This window comes from Agelaius phoeniceus, chromosome 10, assembly GCF_051311805.1.
Source record: "Agelaius phoeniceus isolate bAgePho1 chromosome 10, bAgePho1.hap1, whole genome shotgun sequence".
NCBI classification, from domain to species: domain Eukaryota; kingdom Metazoa; phylum Chordata; class Aves; order Passeriformes; family Icteridae; genus Agelaius; species Agelaius phoeniceus.
In genome coordinates, this window is record NC_135274.1 from 2,494,674 (window position 1) to 2,516,005 (window position 21,332).

General features: G+C 50.1%; 1 protein-coding gene across 4 annotated transcripts in view; it reads right to left on the minus strand.

The window, feature by feature from the left end:
• Window positions 1–21,332, minus strand: part of ARHGEF4 (Rho guanine nucleotide exchange factor 4) — a 139,429-nt gene that overhangs the window by 20,586 nt on the left and 97,511 nt on the right. The window contains exon 1 of one of the 4 annotated variants that reach the window (XM_077183620.1): window positions 17,961–18,524. The exons of 2 other annotated variants lie outside the window; for them this stretch is intronic. The gene's annotated coding sequence lies outside the window, so the exon portion shown is untranslated. Of the gene's footprint in view, window positions 1–16,945; window positions 17,928–17,960; window positions 18,525–21,332 lie in introns of those variants that run through there. One more of the 4 variants, XM_054639053.2, reaches the window with a different exon arrangement.

Consider the following 21,332-nt stretch of genomic DNA (forward strand, 5'->3'; position numbering starts at 1 on the left):
TGCAGGGGTGTCTGTGGGCTGGGCCTGCTGGCCACCACAGCAGCAGTGCCTGATGCCATTGGTTTATCAGGACAGTGTCCCTTGGATTTCCACAACTCCAGAGCACACTCACAGGCTTCTCAGGGCCTGAGTGTGCCTGGGACTGCCTGAACACCAAAGGTTTTCCCAAGAAGATGGAGTGCATACTGGAGTTCTGCCAAAAAGCACTTGGCCACTTGGAGTGGCAGTGAAGGCCTGTTTTTCTCCAGGGAAATGGTGCAAAGATGAATTATGGGAAGACAACAGGAGGACAGTATGGGAGGCACACAGGAGAAAGAGAGAAGCTGTAGGAAAGCCAATGTCCCTGGTAGGTGTCCCAGCAGTGACACCACAGCACACAGGGCATGGCCACCCTTGGCCCTTGGCTGCTCAGTCACCCAGAGCTCTCCCCTGCTCTGGGTCACTGCTGCTGCCTCTCACAAAGGAGATATGCACATTGGAAAAGAACTCAGCACAATCATCAGCTGAGTAAATCAGAAGAGGGTTAACGAGGCATTTGAAAGCAAATTGAAATGCAGTCTGCCTTTGGATAGCAAATGGCCCTGCACTGAACCAGAAACAGCTTAATGCAGTGTTTCCATTCTGACAGAAATAACAGCATGATGGGGAAGGAGAGGGTGAGAGGTTCCCACTTATCTACACAGCCAGTGTAGCCAGAGCTAGGTGGGATGCAGTGCAGGGATGCTGTGTGTATCTGTGAAAATAGGGGATGGATCCATGTGGCAGCAAAGCCAAAAGGGTTATTGATGTATTAAAAACAACAGAAGTGCCTCAGAATGGTCATGTAGAAATTAGAGCCTCTCCTCCCCCAAAAGGTGGTGGGATCAGCCCAAGTGAGTGCATCCACTAATGCACACAGGATGGGAAACAAACAGGAGGAGCCCAGGGCTATGGTGTGGAAGGAAAACTGGGATACAGCTGCCACCACAGTGGGATGATTCTCACAACTGGAGTGCTGCAGGGGGTGGCCATAAACCCTTCAGAAGGAGCAGCCATGGAAGGAGAGGCAGTGGGGGAAGCCTGGATGTGAGGGAGTGTTTTGATGATGGTGGTGGCAGGGGTGAGTGTTCCCCCTCTGCTCTCTGGTGCCCAGTGACAGACCCAAGGACCAGCCTGGAGCTATGGCAGGACAGCTTTAGGCTGGATATCAGGAAAAGGTTCTTTCCCCAGAGGGTGTGGGGCACTGAACAGGATCCCCAGGGTCACAGCCCAAGGCTGCCAGAGCTCCAGGAACGTTTGGACAGCGCTGTCAGACACAGGGTGGAATTCTTGGGGTGTCTGTGCAGGGCCAGCAGTTGGACTTTGATGATCCTTGTGTGTCCCTTCCAACTCAGGATACTCTAGGATTCTCTAAATATATTTATCCATGATCTGGATGAGGGGATTGAGTGCACCCTCAGTAATTTAGAGGTCGTAGCTTTTTAACATAAAGCAGTGACAACTAGAGTAGGGAAGAGAGTGGATGTAAAAGTGTATTTTTCCAGACTTGGCTCTCAGATTTCAGCTCCAGAAGAGCAGCTGGGCCCTGGGTGAGGATGGTGTAGCCACTCTCACAAAGGGCTCTACTGCTGCTTTGGGCAATCCATTTGCTCTGGGACTGCAGGGACTGACTGGTGCCTGTGCACAGCACAAGCTGAGCCCAGCTCCTCCTGCTGCAGGGAGATGTCACAGATATCTTTTATGAAAAATCCTCTCATTAGGATCTTTTCTCCTGAGAAGCTGAGAGGCCTCAGGAACAAAATGTAAACAATAAATATCTGCTGCTGTGGAATGCAACAGGTGCATCTGGGATTGGTCTCATGTGGTTGTTTCTAATTAATGGCCAATCACAGTCAGCTGGCTCAGACTCTCTGGTCAGTCACAAGATTTTATTCTCATTCCATTCCTTTCTATTCCTTGCTAACCTTCTGATGAAATCCTTTCTTCTATTCTTTTAGTAGAACTTTAGTATATACTTTTAATATAATATGTATCATAAAATAATAAATCAGCCTTCTGAAACATGGAGTCAAGATTCTCATCTTTTCTCTCATCCTGGGACCCCTGTGAACAGCACCCCAGGGAGGGAGAGCAGTACAGGGTGAGGGGGTGGCTGGAGCCCAGCTCCTGGGCAGCCCCAGGGAGGGGAGCTGATTGAACACTCAGCTCTCACTGCCAGAGCTGGGCACACAGCAGTGACAGCAGCTGCTGCCACGCCCTGCTGAGCTACACATCCCTGTGGGAAGGGATGGCTGCTGCTCAGGAAATGGCAGAACCTGCTGAACCTTCAGAAGAGTGGCATCCAAACTGTGACCAGCACATAGGGAACATGGCTCTTTCTCAGACAAAATTCCTTCTCTGTGGGTTCAAACATGGCAGCCTGGATCAGTGCTCTGAGTGTGATGTGCAGGCTGTCACACACTGTGGCCATGTCCAGAGAGAGACTAAGGGGCTCCCTCTAGCACTGAGATGATCACACAACAGAGCACTGATGATGTGAAGGCATTAATGCCACACAGTACCACACTGTCACAGCTTGGTAATGTGATGGGAAGAAAAGAGACCAAGCCTGAGCCAGCATTCACAGCACAGAGGGCTGACACACTCAGCTCACAGAGCCACATGGTTCTACTCAGAGTCACTGAAATCCACAGGGCTGGGGAGGGAATCCTCAGCTGGTATTTTAATCCATCCATTAATATTAATATCTTACATTTTCTCTAGTCAACAACAGCCATACTGTGGATATGACTTAGAAAACACAGGAAGTCACAACTGTGGGATCACCAGCCTGGCACTGCCAGTTCTCAGGAAAGGAGTAAATAAAATACACCTGAACAACAGGCCAGGATTTGTATAACTGACAACAAACACCATGTTTCTGAGGAGGAATGATCTATAAAGCATGAAATAAAGAGCAAAAAAATATTTCATCTGTTCATGGGATTATCTCAATTACTGTAATACAGCAGCACTGCACACCCCTTCATATGCTCAGGCTGCCATGGCACCCTCCCTGCCCAGCTCCTCCTGTGCTGGCACCCCAGGGTGGGCAGGGCACACCTGGGTGCTGAGCAGGGATCAGGGATCAGGGCTCTGCTCCTCTCTCCCCAGCTCAGGCTGTGCCTTTTACTGATATTTCCCACTGTGTCCAGTCCAGCTCCTGGGCAGAAACACCCACCACACCCAGGCCAAGAGCCCCTCCTCTCCCAGAGCAGGTACAGGTGGGCAGCTCAGAGCCAGGACTGGCACCTCCATGGCACAGGAGCAGCCAGGGTGCCACAGGCACTGCAGCAAGGAGAGCTGGCCCAGCTGGGGGCACAGCACTGCCCCATCCTCCCCAGGGCAAGCTGCCACAGGGAGACAGGGGCAGCACTGCTGCAGTAAGGGAGAGAAATCATAGAGAGAGGCTTCATAATACCAGACCTGCTCTCCTGGAATCACTGCCTGGCCTTGTCAAAGCTGGCCCTTTGCAAGTTCCCATGTGAAAGCAAGCCTGGTGTGAGCAGTTCATTAACATAACAATCTATTCCTAGGTAAAAAAAAACCCAACTTGTACCTGTATAAACTATTTTTGCATCATCAGATAGAAAAATGAAAACTATCTTTTACAAACAATTTCCCTGCAGGTATACACAGTTTGAGTGACCAATCAATAGAGGATAACAACTTGTTACTAACCAATAAAGTAATTGTCAAGAAATCTCCTGAGCAATTGGAGCCCCACACGAGGTCTGTAACACTGTATAAAAGGAGTTCTGTGAATAAAGAATGGCTTTTCCCACCATGAAGAAAATGGAGTCCTGTGTGATTTATTCCCATAGGACTCTCCTACCCCAGGAAGGATAAAACACACCAGCAGGTCACAGGGTTTTGGCAAAATGAGTTTGAGGTGGCAGCACCGCGCAGCTCTGCAGAGGGAGCTGCTGGCTCCCAGAGGGGCAGGAGGGAAGGGGATGCTCACCCTGCCAAGCACCTCCTCAGCTCAAAGGGCTCAGCTCACCAACCTTTGATCTTTGCAATTAAAGCAAGATTTGGAAAACAACTAATAATTTCCATGTGAAACAACATTTATGTGCTGGCTTTGTATGTCAAGGACAACTCAGTACATGCTCTTGAAGAGGCCCAAACAAGTGTAGAGCAGGGAAAAGTCAGAGAATGCAAACCAGCCATCCCACAGCTGCTCCTGCAGCTGGCAGTGGGGAAAACAATCAGAAATCAACTTTTCTCTTTGTTTATAGAAACATCTAACTTTGTAGACAGCAGCTTTTGCTACCCAAAGGCAGCACTAGCCCAGATGCCTGGATCTGAAAATCGAGGGCAGCTCTGTTACTGCCCTGGCCTTTGTGTGTCCCAGATCTTGTTCCAGCCCTCCCTGCTGCAAGGGGAAGGCACTGGAGCTGAGGCCTTGGAGGGGCTCCCTAGAACAGAGGCTGGACAAGGTTCAGAGAATAAAGTGGGTATTTATTAAAGGCCTCAAACAGGTTCACCTTGGGCAGTCACAGCCTCCCAGAGGCTACACCCAAGCTGGACAATGGGCACCAGTTTTTTTAGACAATTATAAGTTTGGTCCATTCACATATCAGGGTTAATTCTCCAATTACAGCCTCAGCTAAAGAAGTCATTTACCCCCAGTTTGCCCACCCATTCACTTTTTTGTACTTTTTGGGTCCTGAGGCTGTGGGTTGTCCTTGGGTCCAGACCCAGAGGGATTGTTTTGTCTGCCAGAATGTGAAGACAGTAACTCACACTCTGTGTGGAGTTTGGAGTGATGCACTGATGCACTACAGGATCTGAAACATATAAAAGCTGAAATCCTAAGGCATCAGGGCAGCTCCTCCCATGGCACAGATGGAGGGGAGGATTGATGGATGGCTCCTCCAAGCAGTGTCTACACAGAGGCTGCCAAGGAGGAGACACAGCCAGGGCTGGTGCACAGAGCTGCCCCAGATTAAGCCCATTCTGTGTGGCAGACAGACCTGGCATGCCAAGGCCCATGCCAGGGGCTGTTGGCACTGCAGCCCCTTGTCCCTGTCTGTCTCAGGCTGGACACCTTGACATAATTACCTTGTATGTCCTGGTCTTGTTTGGACAGGACCTCAAGGCAATGTTAACAGAGATGAAAGATCTCAGCAATTTACAGAAGGAGGGATGAAGATGCCTTCAGGAAATATTTATCTTTGAGCTACTTGTTTCCATTTGAATAAAATTTGAATAACTTTCTCTTGACAATGCCAAATACATTGGATCATGCAGAGCCAAAAAATAAACCCAGGAGCATCAAAAGAACTGGGAAAAGGGAAGATCAGGGAGAAGGTACCAATAGAATGGAATTTCTTTTTCAGCTCTGTGACCCTAAAAGAGACATGTTCCACAAGGAGCACCTGAACCCAGCCCTTCCTGGTGAGCTAAAATGGTTGCCATGAAGCCTGTGCTCATTGCCTGTCCTCCCTGAACTTGTGTGGAACAGGCTGAAGCTGAACTGCTGCAGCACACCAAACACCTCAGCCCTGCAGCAGTCCTGACCCCAGAGGCAAAGCCCTCCCACAGCTCCAGATCCTTCAGTAGTCACTTTGCTTCCAGAGCTTCTCCCCTGCCTCTCTCACAGCAGAGGAGTGAAAAAAAAATTACTTACACACATGCCCCACATTTGTGCTACATTCACACAAATACCTATTTTCTCTGAATATGAGCAGAACCCAAAGCTGGCCTCTTCCTTGAACTGAACCCATGGGATAGTTTTGAAATTGTCACAGAATCACAGAATGACCAGGTTGGAAGAGACCTCCAAGATCATCGAGTCCAACCCATGCCCCAACAGCTCAACTCAACCCTGGCACCCAGTGCCACATCCAGGCTTTGTTAAACACACCCAGGGATGGGGACTCCACCACCTCCCTGGGCAGCCATCCCAGAACTTTATCACTCTTTCTGTGAAAATTTTCCCTGCTATCCAACCTGTATTTCCCTTAGCACAGCTTGAGGCTGTGTGCTCTGGTTGTGTCAGTGCTGCTGGAGAAAGAGCCCAGCCCCAGCTGAGCACAGGCACCTTTCAGGAGCTGTGCAGTGATGAGGGCAGCCCTGAGTCTCCTTTTCTCCAGACTGAGCACCCCCAGCTCCCTCAGGGGTTCCTCTCAGGGTTTGTGTTCCCAGCCCCTCTCCAGCCTCGCTGCTCCCTCTGGATGTGCTCAGTGTCCCAAGGTCCTTCCCCACCTGAGGGGCCAGAGGTGGGCACAGCACTCAGGGTTTGCCCTCAGCAGTGCCCAGTGCAGGGCACAATGACCTCCCTGCTCCTGCTGGGCACACCATTCCTGATCAGGCCAGGCTGCCATTGACCTTCTTAGCCACCAGGGCACACTGCTGTCCTGACAGCTTGCTCTTGCTGCCTCTCAAAACTTTTCGCTTCACTGTCTAATGACGAGCACCAGAGATGGAATTTATCTCACAGAGCCCCTGCCATCTGAGCAGCAGGCACTGAGTCTGCAGGAGTTATCTGGATTGGCTCTCAGAGCATCCCCCTGGTGGGCAGACAGGCACCCCAGGGAAGGGCTCACCTCTCTGAGCATGATGAGCTAACCCAGCCCCGGGGCTCCCTGCCTCCCTCACTGCCAGGCAGGAATTGGGGCTGCCCCTGCTGGGCTGGACTTGCTGCTGCCTGCCTGCAGGGTGCCAGAACCACCAAGCCAGCTCTGCAGGCACAGCGAACACCTCAGTGCTCCCTGCTGCTCCTCTGCCCACGTGCCAGGGCACCAGGAGCCCTCTGTGCCCGCGTCCCCTCGTGGGCAGGGCTTGTGTCACTGCCTCATTCACAGCCCACGCTCTGTGCCCCTGCCAAGCCATGCCCTTTGCATTTGCTGCCCTTTGCCTGCATTGGAAGCTGCATATTTTTCAGCAGAGATTTTTGAGACTGATTAAGGCTAGTGGAGGACTCTCAGGCATTTACCAAGCACTGCAGATCTCCATTCAAAATATTTTAATTTGACAGTGATTCTCCTTAACAAATCTAAAATGTCAGTCAACAAAGATCTTAATCCAGCTAAGTGTGCTACACTGATATTCCACAGTGCTGCTTTTTTAATCAGCGCCTGTAGTTAAACTCCTCATGTGACATCTAGTACAGCTGCCTCCATTTACCAAACATTCAACATTTGTCATCACATTTATTTGGTAAGAACTATTTTCCACAAAACCATTATGACTGGCATTAATTACATTATTCCCTTTTATTGATATCATCTGAGTCCTGATTCCCCCTCAGAAGTGATTTAAGCAGATGGGAGGAGGAGGAGGAGGGTCCCCCCTGCAGCAGGCAGGGAGAGGCTGTGAAATCTGCAGAGCTGCAGGGGCAGGGAAGCCTTGAGGGGAGTGCAGGGGGCAGAGCTGTGCTTGGTGCTGAGTGAACCTGAGAGTGAAGAGTTTGGCCTGAGAAGGCCTGCCAGGGGTGCACATCCTTGGGTGCCATTAAAGGGGATCCCTCAAACCCCAGAGCGATGCAAGAACCTCCCAGTTCCTCACCTAAAATGGGGGAGCTGATTATTACAATGCAAAAGAAAACAACTTGAAAATTGCTTTCCACCATTTTGCTTTTGGCTGAAATAACTCAGGAGAGTCCTTATGAAGGAGAGGGGACAGTCACCTGCAGCTGAGGAGGACACCTATATTGTATTTGCAGGGAATGATGCATCTGACTCCATGTTCTCAGAAGGCTCATTTATCACTTTATGATCCTATATTATATTAAAGAACACTATACTATACTAAAGAATACAGAAAGGATACTTACAGAATGCTAAAAAGATAATAATGAAAACTCCTGACTCTTTCCAGAGCCCCAACACAGCTTGGCCCTGATTGGCCAAAGAGTGAAAACAACTCCCAGCAGAATGCAATGGAACAATCACCTGTGGGTAAACAATCTCCAAACACATTCCACATGAGCACAACACAGGAGAAGCAAATGAGATCAGAATTGTCTTCCTTTTCTCTGAGGCTTCTCAGCTTCCCAGGACAAAAATCCTGGGCAAAGGGATTTTTCAGAGAATGTGAATGTGACACACCTAAATCACCTTGACCCTGGGAGTGCCCTCAGGATTCCATCCATCACTCTCCCATGGCCTGTCTGTCCAGGAGCCTGCTAATTTGGGGAACTAAGATCCCTAAGTTTTGGCATAAGGAAAAACCAGGAGCAAAGCCCTTCTCAAAGCTTTAGGTACCTCTGCAGCAGGTTCTGTGTGTGTCACATTTTATAGCTGCACACTGCAGTAGCTGGTAACATGTACAGTCAGTAAAGCTGAAAAGCAGCTTCCATTTTAACCTGTCAAGCAATTTTCCAGAGGAGGTTTGTTGAAAATTCTGTGTATAACACATTTATTTTCTGGTATAAGTGAAATGTATTTTCACTCTTTCTAAACAAGTAGGTACAACACTGAGTGACAGGGTGACAAAATGGCAACAGAAATTTAAATGTAACACAAACAATATCTATCACAAGTGGCTGACTAAATGAGCTGCTCCTCAAGAAGGTCTTTGCAGACCCATTTAGGAAAACATCAGCCCTTTCCACCAGGGTCAGAAGCCCAAATATCAGGAATGACTCAGAAAGAGGGAGGAGAAGCAGGCAAGGCACAAAGAGCAGCAGGAATCAAACGTGGGAAAAGTTTCTAGGCCAGCACAAGCTAATGAGACCTTGAAGCTGCAACAGAGACAGGTGGATGGAGGGTGGCCATGAGCTGAAGGCTCACAAAAAGGTCATTTCTGATTCAGGCTGCTGGGCACCCAGTGAAACCACCAGGCAAGAAGCTGGGGACAAAAGCAGGACCTTTTCCCTGTGGTGCATAATTGAGCTGTGCTACAGGAAGCCCCACAGCCCAAGGCTGTGATTTCAAAAGGTGATTTTACAAAAGATTAAGTAAATGTAAGTCCTTCAAGGACATTTAAACACATCCTGTCTGGATACAGCCCACCAAGGGCCTTAAACACACCTGGGAAGGCACACAAGGCAAAGAGCCAGGCCATGCCCAAGTCACAGGTAAAAGTGTCACTGGGCCCACAGACCTGGGCATTAGGGTGGCCACATTTATCTCACAGAGCATTAGAGCATGAGGGAAAAGCACAGAAGCAAGGAAATGCTGATTATCTGTACTACCCACAGATACAAACTGTTCTTAAACCAGAGAGCCCTGGCACTGCTAACCTGGCAGGCACAGCTACATCCCACGAGGAGCAGCAACACTGGCACTCAGGTGGAAAATCAGCAGCTGCCAGCACAGTAATTACAGGGACATTGGGATGTCCCCTGGGGCAGGGCTGCTCCTCTCCTGGCTGGGCCTCCTCAGCATTTCACACATTCAATAGAGCAGATCCCACACACTCCATCCTACAGCAGCAGCCCTCACCAGGGACACCCATCTGGAGCACCATCCACCCCTACACATGGATGTCTGACTGCTGCCATGCTGTTCTTCCCTCCAGAAAGGAGGATGGAGGTGTAGCCAGGGAAACCTGGCTGAGCAGGGATAGAAGGAGTCCCTGAGCACAGGTCACAGGAGCAGGCACCTGCCACATCCTCACTCAAAATGTCCAAAAAGCTCTTTGCAATTAAGAGCTCAAAGGACCTCAAAACCTCCTTAAAGACACAAAACTTAAGTCATTCCAAAGCTCTAAATCAGCTTAAACTCATCTAAGGCCCTACAGTGTTTTAAGCATTTTAAACCCATCTAAAGCCTTAAAGTGGCTTAAGGAGCTTGAAATACTCTAAGGCTTAAAAGTGGTTTAAGATCTCTAACTTTTGGCTCAGGCACTCCCCTCCCACCCCTCACTCCTCACCCCAGGCACCAGTTCCCCACCCAGTTACCCCAGGCAGCCCAGATGCTGCCAGAAAAGCACCTGGAAATTGTCCATGTGCCCTTCCCCTGCTGTCCTTGGTTTCAAAGACTGGAGAGGTGCAAGGCCTGGGGTTGAACTCTCAGGTTGGAACAAGACTCTGACCTAGGGCTCACACAGCTACAAAGTTTGTAGTTTCTGGTTGCAGTTTGGCTGTAGATGAACATTGTGTCAGACTGCCTGACTCCCCACTTGACCTCACCAAGAGTTTTGAAGTCTGCACTCACTGTAGAGGATGAAGCAAAGCTGGTTACCACAATTTGTTACATTTTCTGATGCCCTGATTTTAACTGCACATCCTGGGAATGGAAATGGCCCAGAATGTTTCTGTTTGGTTGTTCACACATTTAAGAGTGATTGCTGTTGCAGCTTTTTTACACTGCCATTTCTCAGACACCCAAGTAGAAATTATTTTCATCAGAAAATTGTATTTAATGCTACATATTTAACATATTTCTCTGTCATTTATGCTTTCCCCATTCTCCCCTTGCTGCAGGACCACCCTTCCTCTGTGCACTCCCACCAGCACATTCCCCTGGGATATTTCCTCTCCTTTTCCCTCTCTGCAGTACAGCTCCTGCTTCCACCATTTCTCTTATTACTTAATTCTGGATTTTTCCTATCTACCTCCTCTTCTGCTTTCTCTTTCATCATTATTTCTTTGCACAAATGAGGAATATACTCCACAGATCCCTCAGGATAATGTATCCAAACCAGTTCAGCTGTAGCTATTCTGCCACACAGATTTATTGAGGATAAATGCTGCACCCTGGCTCCTTGAAGAAGGAAAGGAAAAGGAGCCATGCAGGCCACAGGCTCTCTGCCTGCTGCTGACTCTTCCCCCAAAAGATACAGCAAGTTATGGAATCACTTGTAGCTTGAAGGCAAATTAATCTATATTTGTTTTACAAATAAGGTTAAAGAAAACATTTAAGAGCAGATACAAATTGCATTGCTATAACAAACCCTTCTGAATCATCCAAGCATCAGCCTCAAACCCCAAACACAGTTCATGGCTTTCCTTTTCATGTGTGTGCATGAGTTAACTGCAATGGAACCCACTGCAAAAACATGCTGAAATCATTTTTATTGCTCCTGTCTCCTGTGAAAACATCTCCCTTGCATTAAACTGTGCCAAAGTCTGTACAGCACTGGCAGGTGCTGGCAGGAGTGCTGGGCCAGCACAGATTGTTTATCAGTTTCCATGATGTGGCTCTAAGATGTTCTCCCTGCCTCAAAGAACCATGCACACTTCAGTACCCATTTTCCTTCTTCACCTTTTCCTGAGAAAGAAACCCTGCAGTGCTTTGGTGACATAAAACTTGTAACTTCCACCCCTGCCACCACCACCCATACCCTGCCTGGTGATGTCTTTGCCATGTACACACACTGGGTAGATCCTTTCTTCACAGAACTAAGAACTGCTGCTTGTCCTATTGTCTGAAAATGGGGCAGAGGAAAATCTGAATGACAGAGGAGAAAAACAAAAAAGACCTTGATAATGTCTCACTGTCAGGCAAAGGAGGCTGCCTAAGCCTTTGTTTTTGGTTAGTATCTGTAAATATAAAAATGAGTCATTTCTTTTGTAGCCCCTGAGAAGGTTCTTCAAGTTCTGTACACCCTAGAAAACAACCCAAATAACACCTTTTCCTATTGGAAGTGTCCTGTGCTAGGTGAAGGAGACGTTCAGGAAGCAGCAGCTTCCTGGGATCTTCTGAGGCCCTGTACTATTCTGCTTTTGAATATATCCATTTTCTTCATTTGTCTCACAGCCACACCACCTGGATGAGGAGATTTAATGGCCTAAACATTGAAATAGAACCACACTCCTGTTTCCAAGAGCACATGGCAAACAAGTCCTCTAGCTTCAGGAGACCAAAGCAGCTGCTGCTCCTCCTGCAGGGCACACCTTTGGTCCAGGTAGGAAACCCCACACCTCGTGGTGGGCACAGTGCCCATTCCTGTCACCCTGACTCCCTGCACAGCCCTGCCACAGTGGCCTTTTGTCACCAACATATTTTCTGAAAAATCCCTTTGCCAGGATTTCTTCTCCTGGGAAGCTGGGAAGCTTCAGCTTCTCCATGTTTTGCTCCTCTGGAATGTGATTTGGAGAAATGTTTACCCAGCATGGGAATTGTTTTTAATTAATGGCCAATCACAGCCAGCTGTGTCAGACTCTCTGGTCAGTCCCAGGATTTTATTATTCATTCCTTTTTCCTTTCTAGCTTTCTGATGTCTCCGTTCTCTTTCTTAAGGGTAGTTTTAGTATATAATTTTCTTTTAATATAATAATATCATAAAATAATAAATCAGCCTTCTGAAACATGGAGTAAAGATTCTCATCTCTTCCCTCGTCCTGGGGACCCTCAAACACCACCACAGCCTTCAGTCCAGGTAGGAAATCCCACACCTCGTGGTGTGCACAGTGCCCATTCCTGTCACTCCCTGCACAGCCCTGACACCAAGAGTCATGCCTGGAGTGATCCTGGCTGGTTTTCCAGCAGGACAAAGTGGTTTTGCAGAGGCAGCTCAGTTTCAGCTGAGCATGTTCTGGTAGGGCAGGCAGTGATGGGCTCCTGCCATTGCCAGCACTCCTCTCCTGGCATCCAGGGCAGATCTTCTCACTCTGTAATTAGATTATGCTTATTATAACGAGTGCTGGCTCCTGGGCACTACAGGTGTGAACTGGGATGCTAAAAATACCAAGCCATGACTCCTTAGCAGCCTGTCTTTCCCTAATCTCCTGCTGGAACCATTTCATCTGCTGAGGTGAGGAAAGCTGAGTTGGGCTGCTGCTGAGAGATGCCCCTGTAGCTGCTTGGATTCACCCAATGCCTTATCCAGTGTTTTTATTTCCATAGAACATTTTCCACAGCACTGCAGATACCCAACATGCCAGGAAGGGACCAGATCATGGTTGGCAACAAGCACAAGCAGTGGAGCCCTGCTGTGCCTGTGCAGCTTGGAGCTGTAGCAGCACAAAACCACTCAGGTACTGAGAACCACAAACCAGCCCAGCTCAGCAAGAGACAGCAACTGATCCCATTCCTGAGCTGATATCCCAAACAGACACAGCACTGCACAAGGTTCCAGCTGTGGGCCCTGTGTCACCTTGGCTTTGGCCAGCTCTGGGCAGGAGGGGCTGCAGGAAGGACAGAGGGGGCTGAAGGCAGCCCTTGTTCCCCCCTTGTGCCTGCTCTGCCACCAAGGGACAGCAGAGATTCAGGTGTCCAGAGTGAAACTGGTGCTCTCTGGAGGGGCTGGAAGGGGCTGTGCCAGGGTCTCTTTCCAGGGAGGGACAAGGGGAAGACAGGACAGGACCTGCAGCAGGATGGGTAGGACCAGAGCCCAGTCCCAGCCCCTTGCTCCAGAGGGGCCAGGCCTCCTGGGTAGTTGCAAGGGAGAGCAAACTCCCAAATTTCCCTCTCTCTGGTCCTTCACCTGGCTGACTCCTCTGCTGAAAGGTTGACCAACACCCTCTTGGTACTTTGGGGGGCATTTTCCTTTCAGCACCTCCAACACAGGTGAGCTATCACATTTATCAATACAAATGCAGAAAGCTTGCATGCACACAACAGGACAGGGAAAGCCACTGTGCTGTGAGACAGGTCCACACCACCTCTTTGAGTTCCAGTTCTGCCACTGCCAAACACAGACAGAGTGGGTGCACTGTATGTGACACCAAGAGTCATGCCTGGAGTAATCCTGGCCAAAGAACACATACAAAGATTCATATAAGACATAATTTTATTCCAGTTTGCAGCACACTCTGGAGTTAACAAGGCCAGTGACAGCATCAATAACAAGTACTCTCCCTCTAGAAATCTTTCTTTAACTTGTGTAATGTGGCTTCTTTTGTTGTGTGTTAATTTTTTATTTTCTTTTCAATCAAAACACTGGAAGGAGTAATTAAAAGTAATTGTTGATGGTATCATCCTAAGTACTTACTGTGTTTCTTATCTGCCCAGCTCATGCCTTGGATTCCAAGAATAAATCACAAAGACAGCAGATACCACATATCACCACAGAAATGAGTTTAGCCTGGGAGAACAAATTAAGCAAAGATATAATCTAAAGCCCAGATCTCCCTCTGGAAATGATGTCTTGGTCTCTCCTGTTCACAGATGCTCTTTGCTCTCACAAGGCTCAAAGCAGAGCAGAAGCAGAGCTCTTGCCTGTTTAATGTTATGATGGACTTGTCCCATGCAGGGGACACAGCACATCCCTGACTCTGTCCCTGCAGGGCTCAGGGCACATCCCTGTCCCTGTCCCTGTCTCACAGAGCACCACAGGGCATGGGAAGAGTGCAGGCACAGCCTCACTCTGCACCCAGGGAGGAGGAGGAGGAGGAGAAGGAGGAGAAGGAGGAGAAGATGTCCAGTGGCCACACAAGGGCCTGGCTGCCATGCCCTACTCCACAGAGCAGGGGGCACAGGGGGCAGGGGGCACATGGGGCACCAGGGAGCAGGGGGCACCAGGGGGCAGGTGGCACAGGGAGCAGGGGGCACCAGGGGGCACCAGGGGCACAGGGGGCAGGGGGCACAGGGAGCAGGGGGCACAGGGGGCAGGGGGCACAGGGGGCAGGGGGCACCAGGGGCACAGGGGGCAGGGGGCACAGGGAGCAGGGGGCACAGGGAGCACCAGGGGCACAGGGAGCAGGGGGCACAGCGCTCCCCTGCTGCCTTGCCCCCGTGCCTGGCAGAGCTGCTCCTTCCTGGGGCTGTGGCCCCAGTGCCAGGGCAGGGCCTGGAGCTCATGGAAGGCAATCCCAGCCCTTCTGTAGAGCTCTCCTGGCAAATAAGTGCACTGAGAGCAAACTAGAAACCTGCCAGAAATGTCAGAGCCTCTTCCCTGTCCCCAGGGCTCTCCTTCTCCACTGTCCTTCTATCACCACCTACAGCTCCTGCACACAATTCAGGGGTCCTTCACCAGCTCTGTTTTTCCTGGGCTTTATTGGCCATTGCAGCTTCTTCAGCCAAGATGTGAGGCAGGACTGAATGAGTCACAGCTAACACCAGGCTGATGAACATTTACTGGTCAACTGCAGCTTCCAGCTGAACGCATACAGCTGTAGGGGAAGCTGAGGAAGGAGGAAAACACTGAGGTCCCCATAACAAAACTTGGCACAGACACTTCAGCATTAGTCAGGTATCAAGAATCTAGCCAAGCATTGGAAAGAGGAAATTAAAATTCACCAAACATTAAGTGGAAAAGTGTTCCCAGGCTCATAGCAACCCAAGCTAACACCTTTGGTAGGCAGCACTGGAACATGTATTTCCAAAGGGTTCTCTGTAATCTTGATATTTTTCTTACCAGAATTTTTAAATGCAAGACAATTCTACTTTTTTTGCTCCCAACTGTTCTGGTACAAAATTGTCCTAAGCAGGAGTAATGCAAATTGCCCCAAGCAGGGAAGGGAAGGGAAAGGCAATTTCACCAGAGGGCACATTACCCTTTCCTATAACACACTTTTCTCCTCACTCCCCTGCACTCCCCAGAGTCCTTGAAAGAAACAATTCTTCCCTTTCGTTCTCTAGCAGTGAGCAGGCCTCCTGCTGCTGGGGAAAGCTGGGGCACTTTCCATCAGCAACTGCAATGCTTCCTGCAGGAAGCAGCTCTGCACCCCAGAGGCACCAAGTGCCCAAACTCACATTTGCATTCCTAGGCCTTCCCAGGTTTGGTACCCCCAACCTAGCAGAGCCCTCCAGCAAGCAGCAGGAATAAGGCATCCCCAAACTGAGCATGCAGCAGTAGCAGAGGGTGAGTGACTCCATCACCACAAGACCAGCTCCGTGCTAACCAATTTTACAGGACAATAAATAAAAAGAAGTCCCTTCCTAGGCAGAGTGGAACAGGAAGCTACAGCCTCCAGTTCAGTGACAAAAGCCTCCCAAAGAACATTTCAGGGCCGTGGCACCAAGCTGAACAAGAGCATGAGTCACTTGTGAACCCAGGCTCAGCCCAGGCTGGCAGACACGTGTGCTCAGCTTCCCAGCTGCCCCACTGAGCCCAGCCCTGGGATTATGAATGGAGCCCATCTCCAGCTCCTCTTCAGAGCTACACATTCATGTGAATAACTGCTCTTCTCATCTAACATCAGGGTTTTTTTGCAGTATTTTACGATACAGAGCAGGCACAACAGCAATAACTGGCAGTCCAAGCTCTCAGCAGGGGCTGCCACGATGCTGAGGCCTCTCACTGCTCCCACTGACAAGGGCTGGGAGCTTCTGGACTTCAAGCCCTTTCAGAACCTGCTCAAACCTTGTACAGGATTTGCCTCCATAGGCAGCTGCCAAAAGCTTTCTGTCACTAACACCTCTGAGCCCAAAGCTGTACTTTGGTCCCTCATGTGCCACTTGAAGACCGAGGCATACATTCCCATCACTCACTTGGCCTCTCCAGGAAACAATCCTTTCTCTACCTTGTGCCATTCCATTCTGATTCCAGCTGAAACTAAGACCTCAGTAAAGTTTAGAGGCGAGCAAAAACAGATTTGTTTGAAAGCCAAGTTGTGAGCTGTAGTTAGCTTTTGGTTTTTTCATAGTGACTTCAGAAAATGACATAGACTGGATGGTTTTGGTGGCTGTTATCACAATGGCTAGATAACAGAATTTATAGCCTAGTTAGAGATTTTTAATAATTCAAAACTGTTCATCTGCGTAAGAGATTCCCAGAGAATTGCAGGGGGCTGGGGCCTGCTGCTGCCCCACACCCAGAACTGCAAGAGAGAGTTCTCTCTCAGGGAAAAGATGTTCTGCACCTCAGGTGTGACAGAAAGGAGCTCCACAGGTACAAATCCCATTCTCTGTGTGCTAAAGTGACGTGGTTTTGTACGACACTAATGTGTTACACAATCACATAAATAACTGATACAGAGTACATCACTCATGATGACAGAGACAACACCACCATCCAGCCTTTCTCAACACCAGATCAGACTCCAGGAGCCATAAATATTCAGGTCTGAAAGAACTGCAGTAGCCTCAACCATTAGTGCCAGCAAACACACTGCCCTTGTGAAAGCTGTACTTAAATTGCAGATTACCTAACACACAAAATGAAGGATCCTGCTGAATTTTAAGGGCTTGCATCTTTTGCAGTCTTCTGCACAAAAGCAAGCAGTGTCATTAAGAACAGTGCACCGTGCCTTCCTCTCCAGTCTGTCTTCCTCCAGGGATGGGTCTCCTCCATCACCATCAAGCCGAGGGTTGCTCCACTGGGTGCCAATGCCAGTGTGGATGTGCTGTGATGGGCAGGGTGCTGGGAACATCACAGAGGTGGGCAGGCCTGCATGGGGCAGGCAGAGCAGGCCTGCATGGGGCAGGCTGCCTCGCTGCCCTTCCCTCCTACCCTCCCACAGGAGCTCTCCTGGAGCTGCTGCCCCGCTGGGCACGGCTGTCCCAGCCCGTGGGGAGCCAGTGGCCTGCAGTCAGTGTCCTGTGCATGGCTGTGCCAGCCATTTTGATACATACAGCTGATAAGCACTGAGGTATCATCAAGGAAATGGGATTAAAGCCAACAAAACCCTTCTTCCACACTGCTGCAGCGATTATTCAGCCTGAATTGCTGATGGACTCTATTAATCAATCTCTTTGGCTAATTGGGCATTACTCATGGCACAGCACAGCGCAGTGCTCACAGTGACAGAGCAGCGGAGGCGTTACAGGCTTCAGCTTCTCCAGCAGGTGTTTACATGTAGCTGGTCCTTGTGCAAGGGCTCCTCACAGGATGGCTGTCCCTCTGCAAACAAAGCAGCACCACTTCGGGCTCCTCCAGGGCTCACAAGTGCTACGTGCAGGCACGGAATCCTCATGGCTAGGAATCAAGGCTGATTAGTGCCACGGAGAGGTTATGATTAAGCAAGTTGGCTCTGTTATCTCTCTCCCTTTCTCTTGTTTACCTGGGATCCAAAGCGCAAGGCACAAGTGATGACAGGAGGAGAGTGAGGGGAGCAGGGTGGGGAAGGAGCTGATGATTAAAAACACGGGAGGAATACTCTGAGACACACAGTCACCGTGACAGCAGACAAGCAGACCAGAGGCAGACAACGACAAGCTGACCTGCTGATTTGTTGCCCAGTCCTGGAAAACCCCATGCACCAGTCCTCCTTCAGTGAAATGCCAAAAGAAACATCAGCACCACGTTGACGATGATGAGGAAGAGCAGGATGACAAAGACCACTACCCGCTGGGTCTCCGGGTTCATGTTGCAGCGGAGGAAAGTGTGAAGCGCACTCCATTTGTGCCTGCTTCTGTCGGGGACCTTTGCCATGGCTTCAGCAAAAAATATTTTAAAAAAGGAATAAAAGAGCCTAAGTGCCTGCCAGGGCAGGATGGGGCAGAGGGCTGTGAACAAAAGCTGTTTGCAGCTGGCAGAAGCAGAAGTCCAAAGGGTTCGGCACGGCCGCAGCACGTGTGCCGAACGCCCCCTCAGCTCAGGGCCGATTTGTCAGCAGATCCCCGGCGTTCCGCGGCCCCTGTGCCCACGGAGCCGTCGCCATCTCCGGCAGCAGGAGGACAGCGGGTTCCTTGTGGCGGAGCTCCGCAATCCGGCGGCGGTGTCGGCTTCCCAGAGAGCGGCGCCGCGATTCGCTGCGCTCCGTCTCCAGGATACACCGGGCCCTGGCAACGCGGGGCGAGCCGCCTGTGAGGAGCCTCTTAAGGAGGGTCAGCGCGGGATTAGCGACGCTTCTCTAAATCCTCCCACCGCCCTCAGGGCGGCCCAGCAAGAGCCGAGTGCGGCCAGAAGGGAATGCCCGGTTCGGTGGGGCCGGCCCTGCTCGGGTAAGGGCACAGGCGGCTTCCCGCGCACCTGAGACAGCAACAGGTGCGGGGTGTGGGCAGGGGGGTTGCAGAACCAACCCTGCCTCTGCCCGGCAGCCCCACAGATCCAGCCCTGCCTCTGCCCGGGAACCCAGCAGATCCAGCCCTGCCTCTGCCCGGGAACCCAGCAGATCCAGCCCTGCCTCTGCCCGGGAACCCAGCAGATCCAGCCCTGCCTCTGCCCGGCAGCCCCACAGATCCAGCCCTGCCTCTGCCCGGGAACCCAGCAGATCCAGCCCTGCCTCTGCCCGGCAGCCCACAGATCCAGCCCTGCCTATGCCCTTGAGCCCAGCAGATCCAGCCCTGCCTCTGCCCTTGAGCCCAGCAGATCCAGCCCTGCCTCTGCCCTTGAGCCCCGCAGATCCAGCCCTGCCTCTGCCCTTGAGCCCAGCAGATCCGGCCCTGCCTCTGCCCAGCACATCCAGCCCTGCCTCTGCCCTTGAGCCCAGCAGATCCAGCCCTGCAGCCCCGCAGATCCAGCCCTGCCTCTGCCCGGGAGCCCCGCAGATCCAGCCCTGCCTCTGCCCGGGAACACAGCAGTAGCAGGTTCTGCTGGACTCTGCCTTTCGCTTCCCGGCAGCATCCCGGAGCCAGAAAGTCTGAAGGACTTGGCTCCCTCTGCCAACGTCTCCGTGGGCCTGAGTCACTGCAAATCTCCACATATCTGCAATCAAAACCTCTATTCAGCTTTGCAGAGCCCTAAATGTGCTTTTATGAACTTAGCTTTTGCTGCTGGACTGCAAAGTTCACCGATCACCAAGCTGCCCTGCCTCAGGTGCACTCACAGATGCCCCAGCTAATATCTCCCACCCTTGTTGGGCCAGGAACAGGGAAAAGGCACTCCTCCTTGGAAGGATCAGGGATAGATCATGGAGAGCACCCAGCACAGGCCCAGGACTGCACCTTGGGAATAATGCTGCCACTCAAAGAGAGTAAGAAGTGAGCACATCCCAGTCTCAAAGGCCCGGACACACACAAAGCCCTGCTGCAGTCCCAGAAGCTGCTCAGTGACCAAGGCTTCAGGGAATGAGCTATTCAAGAAACCCCCAGTCTAATATTAGATAAAATAGAAAACAAAAGACATGCCTTCATTTTTCATCGAAATTAAGTCCACTGCAGCCCTTTTGTTTCTTCTAGCCAGCAATGCAGAGCCCACCTCTTACTCCACAGCCAGCAGCAATCACTTCCCAGGAGAGGAGGAGGACTCAGAATTCAGATCCTTCATTGACAGCAGGCAGCTTCACATCTTCCAGTTCTCACTTACACCACACATTCCCCCTTGTGAAACTGAGAAATACAAATCCAGCAATCCTGATACTGAAATGGGCTCAATCCAGACCTTGGATTTAGGGCTGGGTGAGACTGGAGCTGATGGAGGATGGAGTTATCCAAGAGGATGACTCTGCACTTTACACACGCATTTCCAACATGGCCACACACATTCCTAGGAGCAGGAACAGAACACAAGGTCCCCCCCTAAACAACTGCTGAATACCTCTGGTGGCCTCCATCTCTGGGAAGGGCCATGTGGGAGCAGCCACACTACCTGGGTACAAATGGAACACTCTCAGCTTCTCTCACAATTAAGAAACAAACTAACAAAAAACTGGGTTTTTTCAGGTGTTAGCACATTAAAGCCCGTGGTGTTTCTTGGGGATCAGTACAGCTCCTGGAAAACAGCAGGTAGGATATTTAAATGGGAAATAGTTTAAGAGTTATAGCTAGTGGTACTTTCCTTTACTTTTGGAGGTTTTTTCCCCAAATTGCACCAACCTCATCAGGGGCTATAGAGAAAGGGCAGCCAAAACTTCCAATGTCTCCATGTGCTTCTGTCTTTCTTAGTCATAATAAAATCAAATTAAAAATTATTTCAGTTTCTTGTTTCTGAACACAAAGATCCTGCAAATCTCCTTGTCTTTAGCCTAAATGTAGAACAAGGAGAATGACGTACAGGATGAGGTCTTGTGCTCTCAATGCAGCTTCAAGACCTGCAGGAAAACCCCACAAACAGAGCAAACTGCTGGGATCCACCGGCTGCCCAAGTTCATTGTGCTTGAGGTTTTTGGCCTGCAGTGACTGATAACCAGCTTTAAAGTTGATAAGCTTTAAAAAACTCTTTCTCCCTTCCATGTGCACCACAGCAGAACACTTCAAAGCTTGCAGACTTCAATTTCCTGAACGTTCTTCAAGTCCACAGTTGACTCGCATCATTGCATTGTTCAACTCCTGGGCATTCTGCAAATCTTGTCTGGCTTTGAAGGCTTTTTATGCCTGACTGAGTTTGGACATAAGCCACCAAGCAGGATTTGGGTGGGATGTAGATCTTCAGGAGAAGCTAATTATGGTGAATGGAGAGCATGATCACACCCACTTCTCTGAAACCTGCACAGCAACTACTATCTTCTGTAAGCACTGAAAAGTGCAGTTACACTGAAAAGAAATGGATAAACTCCAGTGATTCAACAGGGCTGGCAGAGCTACACTGTTGGTATTGCAGGGTATGGGGTAGTTTCTAAAATCCATGATAGAATTCTCCTCTAGTCTCCTGGAATCTTTGCCACTTATTAACATACTAAAACATTTGGGGGTGAAAGCACAGAAAGTTTGAAG